We start from the raw sequence: 7,420 nt of genomic DNA, 5'->3' as shown, positions 1-7,420 counted from the left end.
AGGCGTAACGAGCCCATCATGTGTTGGTCACGTGTTTAACGCATTTGAGGTCAAGAAAGAAATCTGGGTCAACCAGATTTTAAACACGTGGCTTGGATCCCTTTTGTCCCTTATTGTACGCTACACCGAAGCAGCAAACTCATTCATTCCGGATAAAATATGAAAGCTTTCTTGTCCCAAAGAACTCGCCTATTATTCTACACAAAGTGAAACACCCAACAACTGTCCGGATATTAATTATAAGCCACAACGTAAGCTATGGACTATACAAACATATTTGCCTTTCTATATAATATAACCTTAATTTAGAGACATCTACTTTGGACTCGTCTTCCCTGGCACAAGAGAAGAAGGCGTTTAGCGATAGCAGGGCTGTTCTCCCAATGCAAACTCCGTAGATCAAGTACATTGGTGTACAGTTGTTTCTACAAATCGTTGGGTAGTGGTTGGCAAATATACAAAGGCGAAAGTTCTCTAGCTGTTATTGCATGAAAAACTCTCCTTGATGGTCCGTCGTTCCATCGACATTTTCAAATCTTCTTGCTTCTTCTTGCATGCTTTCTTTGATCTTTAAGATCGCAACCGATTCACAGTGATCCTGAAAGGAAATTAAAGCTCTCGTTAAATAAAACGAACAAACAAAAACTAAAAGGGAGCTTTCGATTCAGAGATATTTCTACACTGCTCCATGCACTGCCCTCTCTACTTAACAAGTCTCTGCACTGGTCAAACATTAATTTTTTGGTTCGCTATACTCTCTCTCCTTCAAAGTTACTGTTTTAAGCTGTGTTCAAATTAAAGCCGAAACATGATTAGAGTAAATATGTTTCAAGGAAACATGCTTCGCCGAAACATGTTTTTTTATTGGGTCGTTCACACCAGATGTCGGTGTGAAATACGTTTCATGCATGGTTGTGTAACTTATGCTGTTTCATGACACTCGCATAATTTTTTTACATTTCAGCTGTAGATTGGAGCTGGAAACTTCTGTAACAGTTGCATTCATTCTTTGGTTTAGTGTTAATTTTCTAGCCGTTCGGAGGAGGAGGGCTATGAAGCGTTTAATGAGGAGACGGCATTTGCGCTTTCTTCGTTCCAAGATATTCCGTTTTCCACAAGCTCATTTGCAACAATCGCCGATAATTGCCGTTATATTTCTTTGTCGGCCCATATTGCAACTAGACATTTAGCCTCCTAATAGCCTCAATTTTGGTTCTTTTGGGCAGTTGCCTCCTCTCGCATCAATCCACCATTTTGAACGTGTTTGGTCGGATCATGATTGAAACTACCTCGCGAGGTTGTTTCAATCATGCTCAGAATAATCATGTTTCAACCATGATTCGCGCCTTGCACTGTCTGATGTGAACACTTTTCATAACGAAACATGTTTCATTCGTGATCAGACTAATCATGTTTGGGCCAAGTGTGAACACAGTATAAATTAGAGGCTCCTAAAAGTTGTAATTTGGATCTACGACCAAGCAAAGAAGAGGAACGAGCCTAATACCGGGTTGACGTCATAGATTCCTTTGCACTGTGATAGTTCTTTGAAAACAGCATGTTGTTTATCTGTCCAGGGCCCGGTTTTTTCGAAAGCCGATTAACTTAATCCAGGATTAGCATAAATTTTGGTTAAATCTTTTCCAACTTTTAAGTACATCGTTCTTTTGGTTATTTTTGGTTTTCAAGATTGACTTCCTCTAATGTAAAATTTTGCCAAATATCAGCGTTGTACAACATTTGGGAGTAGAGAAATAAACTCCTTGGTAAATTGTTAAACCTGGGATTAGCGTTAAGCGGCTTTCGAACAACCGGGCCCAGAAGTGTGCCATTTCCTGTTCGTGGAATTAGCACAGAGGAAACTAAATTGAATATTCTTTTTGCGACCTGATAGTTTTTTTCCCTCCTGTGGAACTGCAGATTTGGATTTTTTTGGTTAGTGCACATGACAACGACTGTACACAAATAATGGAAGAACGTTGTCTTTTCCGATGACAGACAGATCGAGAGGTAAAAGAAACCGTGTCAATATTTGGCTAAAGGATGTCGATAACTTCAACACGCACCAACATCTGCGAGGATGGTGATCATATTAGAAGTAACATATCAATAACGAGTGGGAATGTTTCATCCGAGGTTCTAAACACTAAGAAACAGATGAAAGCATAACGCCAAAGGCAGAGTACTTACTGCTTCGAATTTCAAAACAGGAAGCACGAGTTTTTGGTTCAATTCTCGAACAACTGGCCGACTATTGTTTCGTTTTCTTTTTCTAGCCAGAGACGACAGAGAAAAATGAGAAGAGATTTGGATATCGTATCTAGATCTGTAAGGTTTCATCAACTGTTTTTATTGGGCCACGTATGAAAATACATCTACGTGATGTGGTATACATCCTGTGATTGGTCGATTTGATTGGTGAACTATTAATGATTTTGAGAAAGCTTTATAAATCCATTCCTGATCACTTGGACAATGGTAATAAACCGAAGGGCCATCCCACTAACTAATGAGGTCACTACAAACTTGGATTGAAAAACGTGCGCTCAGAAAAAAACATACGCCGGTATATTCAATTGTAGGAGGAACACTTAAGTCCCTTGGCTGCAAATTTAGGACGGCCCATTTTGTCAACCATAAGTCATTTGTAAGCTCTAACCACGGATAAAACACAATTTCATGCTTTCAATGTTTACGTACTATCAACGTTTACATAATTCATAAACTCACTTTAAAAGCCAGTTAGGGGTCAGTACTCTAACTTGGAAATGTCTGCAAACAAATAAGATTTAAAGTATTACAAACCACCGCATGGGGTGACACGAAAGGAAAAAAAAAAGGGTGGGGGGCACGATTGTACACGCACTCCGAGCGGTCAGCAAACAGGACACTGCCACAGACCGCCAGGAGCATGGTGCACATGGGGATTAGAGTACGTTCAACCGAACGACGAAAGAAGTGTGATAAACGTATGAATCATTTTTACAAGTGGTTATGGCGTCAGATGACCTATGGTTGTTTTCAAGGCGTGGATTAGGCCAGTTTCCTATTCTAACGGTTGGGTTGGATCGAGCATGAAGTGAAGGCAAATGTGTGGCGGGGGAATCTTTTCATATTATTTCCCCTGCATTAGCCTCCATTTCATGCTAGATTCAGTCTAACCGCGAGAATATGAAAGTGGCCAATTTCAAGTCATCCTCGAGACTGGTATAACGATAATCATATAGTATCAACCGGCTTTGAATATACAATTAACATTATTTCATGACACTGACAGTTGGAAAGGAATTCTGGGAATTGAACGTTTTTCTTTTAAAATTCAACCCAGATATCCGGACTCGGGACTGGAAGCTACGATTATTAGCTCACCTGTCACCGCCCTAAACCACTAAACCACCGAGTCGCCGTTTGCTTAGACAACATTTTTAAACACAATAATCTAATAGACCGATTTCGATATATTAAAATTCAGTTCGAAACAAAAGACATCATCTCGAGGCTCTGGGGAATAAATGTAAGGTTTGTATGAGTTTATTCCCCAGAGCCTCGAGATGATGCCTTTTGTTTAGGACTGAATTTTAATATATCGAAAGTGGGCTATTTATTTGTGATAAGACCGGGCTTTTAACGTGCGATAACACTCGCTAAGAACTTATTTTAGACAACTAACGAGAAAGGTCCGACCAAACTTAAAACAAAGCTAACCATTTTGAAATTAGCGCTAAGGCTCAATCATTGATGAATTATTGTGATCCCAATCTAGATAACAGGCAACAAATAACAAATACGTATTGAAAAAACTTTGTAACTTGCTCATCGTGGTCTAGTGAATAGAAGCTGTTCCTCTAAGCCGAAGCTCCGCGTTCAAATCCTGTCCAGGGAATACTTTTACCTTTTTTTTTCTTTTTATCTGCTACAAGTCCTGGGACTTAGACCAGTGCATATGGCATGTAATTATGATTATCATATATTCAACGCTGGGTGATATTATATGATTATCGTAATTCCACTCTCGAGAACATGTTGCCTATTTGTTGGTCACCCAACTTTCACAGAAGCAAACAACATTTCGCGTTTCAAATCAGAGTTGGAACGTTTGTTGGTTCTCTACTACCCTCCGAGAGGTTTTAAATTGAATTTGATTTCTGTCAAGTGTCCCCAATTTGTACCCCAGTGCTAAATACAGTTGACACTGAACTCATTTTGCGTCTCTTAAAAAGGTTTCTCCCATTTAACCACCAGAGCATTGAATGCTGCTTGTTCAAGTTACGAGCCGCATTCAGTGAAGAACGCAATATATTGGCCCAAGTGCGTGATCTCCTGTAAATTAATTAATTAAATAATTTATTAATAACAATGACTAATTGAATGAATGACCATGTCTTAATAGCCTGCTTGCAGGTGGTAGATGTTGTCGCCACGAAACACCATATTTGGAAGAGCGTGGAATAGGTCTGGGCCGGGTGACAAAACGACGGGGTGGGGAGTAAGAAGAGCGGAGAGACTTAAACCATTTGAGCCAACCAATTAGGAAGCCGCGTCCGCTGATGGACGCAGCTACCGAGAAAAGGCTGGTGTTCGGACAGGCGGTTTTTCTCTCCGCTCTTCTCACTCCACGACCCGTCGTTTTGTCACCCGGCCAAGACCTTTTGCACACTCTTCCAATATGGCGTCTGATATGTGTTTCGGGCGACAATAACTTGCGATCAAGCATACTTTCCTTAGAGAGAATGTAAAAAGGTTATGTTTTCACACCCTCTCTAAAGAAAAGTACATCAACTGCCCGCAAGCAGGCTAATTAACAAATAGATTGGCTCACGAGGCGATAGCCGAATGTGTCACTGATGTTCTTACCACAGTTTGACGTCGTCTTCTGTGATCTATTACTGAACAAACGCACGGCAACATGGAATCTATTTGTTTTACATAATAAAGAATTAAACTTTATTCGGAAAACTTTGAGATGGTGACGTCAATCGTGCGTCTGTCCTCTAATAGATCATAGGCAAGAAACAATCAAAATGCGCAAAATAACTTGGGTTATTATATATTTCTTAGAGACGAAGGTAACAATGATGTGAAGTACAAGTGCTGGTGGAAGAACAAAAGGAGCAAATGAGAGATCTTTTGTTCTTGTCCACCAACATGGCCGCGATGACGTAATGAAAAAATAAGCAACACTAAGTTCTTTCAAAGGTGAAAATTGCAAGATCCCGTAGGGCGAGTGCAATTTGTAGTCTTCGAAAAAGAAAATTCTTATGTATTCCAAATGGCACAAGAAAAATCATGTGATTACTTATTCATGATTACTTATTAAAAATATACATGAAAAAAGTCGGAATGGTTAAGCAGAGTATCACGCAATTACGCAAAAACTGCGACATCTAGGGCTCGGATTTCATTGGCTTTTTGTGACTGTCTTTGCTCACTGGCCAATCAGAATGCTTGGTTTCATACTTGTTTTTGTAAAGAATTGCTTATTTTCTGCGCTGTGTCATCTTAAAACTGCATTTCTCTTAGACAATCAGAATTGACAATTTTTTTCAATTTATATCATTAATATGGAAATGAAAGCTATACATCTTCATGTTTCATTGGCCTAATTCCAAAATGGCCGCTATTTACTGACTTTCTGAATTTTGATCAGAGGCATCTGCAAATGACTTGAACAAAAAAAGGGTATCAGAATGACAGTCATTTTGGAATAAGGTGAAACGCATTTGTGTTTCAGATTTAACGAACGAGGACATGAAGAGTCACACAAAGTTCACCGTTGCCTTCCCTTTCAAAAAAAATAAAATGCGTGTGCCGCAATTTTCGAGCTTACAACCTCTGCATTCGACCTTTTAACCTAAATGTCACATTCTGGTGATCATCCGGGGTGGAGCCCGTACAACTTATACGGTACACCGGAAAGGGAGCAACTATTGTCAGTCAGTCATTTAATTTTCTCATTCCACCAGTCACATGGTCTGTTGGGTTCAGATGACGTACTTTGATTTATTTCTAAGATTTGCGGCTCTGATAAGAGCAGTCCGTGGTAACGAAGTAAAGAAATGTTCCCGATAGGATACGAAAAATGCATACGGCATTCTTCCAGAATTTCCGAGTGGGTCAACCTTTTCCAGTGTCTGGCAGGAGAGCGAATAGAGTATGGTTGCGACAGTTGTAGGTGTACTTTGACAGCTATTGATTTAATGTTTGTTGTCATAACGGAGGAAAAAGGAAAACGGATTGTCAGTCTTCGACGCTGGACGAACATGGATTCCACCCAGGATCATTTAACCATATTATTTATCATTCATTAGGCTGACTTTCCAGGCCTTTGTTTCTACTTTGCCCCAAGAAAATAGAAACAAGGTCTGAAATTCCAGGCGCGGTAGCTACACCATTTTCAACAAATGAACTAACTCCACAGAATTTAAACCCAGACCTTTCGCAAAATTTGTTTGGCGATCTTTCACGTAACATTTGTTAATGTGCAAAGTTCAACCTGTCAAGTGAAAAAACAGGCTCTATCGAAACAAGTTTTGCTTAAAACCTGGTTGTACATGTGTTCCAACTCAAATCTTTAATAAATAGCTTCACACAGTGCTCCGTGTCAGTTTTTAAGTGCTAATGTTCACATGGTTTAATGATTACCTCATGCAATTAACGCACACGGGTCACATTTGTGGCTCCCCGACTATCAATTTCGGGTCTGATTTAAGGGATAAGGACACTTGAGTATGTTTAACATAACGATATTTCTTTTTTCTTTTCGAATATGGGATGAGGACAATACTCCTCGTGATGTCTAAGATAACGATCTTCCTTTTACTTAGATTTCTTCTAAGTTACGGCTTCCCGCTTCAAATATCTTCATTGATAATCGACCAGAAGTTTAACCCTAAAATTATCAGAAAAGAACACACTTACATTATCTTGTGAGAATGGCAGTAAATTGCCAAACTGTCCATCTCCCTCCCCAGGGGTACCAGGATTGTGATCATTCTGATTATCCCACAGACAACACAAGCACACGTACAGGTCAGTTTCATCAAACGCTATCAAATTTCGCTCATTAACCCTGCCCTCCTTAAAGACATGCAGTCTTCTTTAAAATCAAATTAAATCGTTTAATTTAGTGATATAAAAATCCAACTGTCAACAAAACAATCAACATGAACACGAGCTCTACGTTAAGGAGAGCTATGTACAAGAACACAAGACTGGTCGGGTATTCTGCAGTTTACTTGAAGATGAAGGCATCAACACCAAGAAAGAGGAGATCTATAAAAAGGTATCAGTCAAGCAATGGAGCTGCCACTTTTTAGAAACTCACGAGCAAATAACAGGAAATGAAGCTACATGCATTTTTTTGCACAAAACAGAAGCAGCAAATTTACAAGAAAGTTACTGTATAAATACCTTAGGAAGG

General features: G+C 39.5%; 1 long non-coding RNA gene across 1 annotated transcript; it reads right to left on the bottom strand.

Annotated features, from left to right (window-relative positions):
• Nucleotides 1-428: 428 nt before the first annotated feature.
• On the bottom strand, nt 429-7,022 carry LOC138024809 (uncharacterized). Its single transcript, XR_011127059.1, has 3 exons — nt 6,919-7,022; nt 2,731-2,772; nt 429-598 (listed from the first exon to the last, which is right to left on the bottom strand). It is a non-coding gene; the product is annotated as an uncharacterized lncRNA (long non-coding RNA).
• Nucleotides 7,023-7,420: the final 398 nt, after the last annotated feature.

The sequence above is a fragment of the Montipora capricornis genome, chromosome 11 (genome assembly GCF_036669925.1).
Source record: "Montipora capricornis isolate CH-2021 chromosome 11, ASM3666992v2, whole genome shotgun sequence".
Classification (NCBI taxonomy): domain Eukaryota; kingdom Metazoa; phylum Cnidaria; class Anthozoa; order Scleractinia; family Acroporidae; genus Montipora; species Montipora capricornis.
Note: the sequence above shows the minus strand (reverse complement) of the source record. Positions and strands in the feature narration are given on the sequence as shown.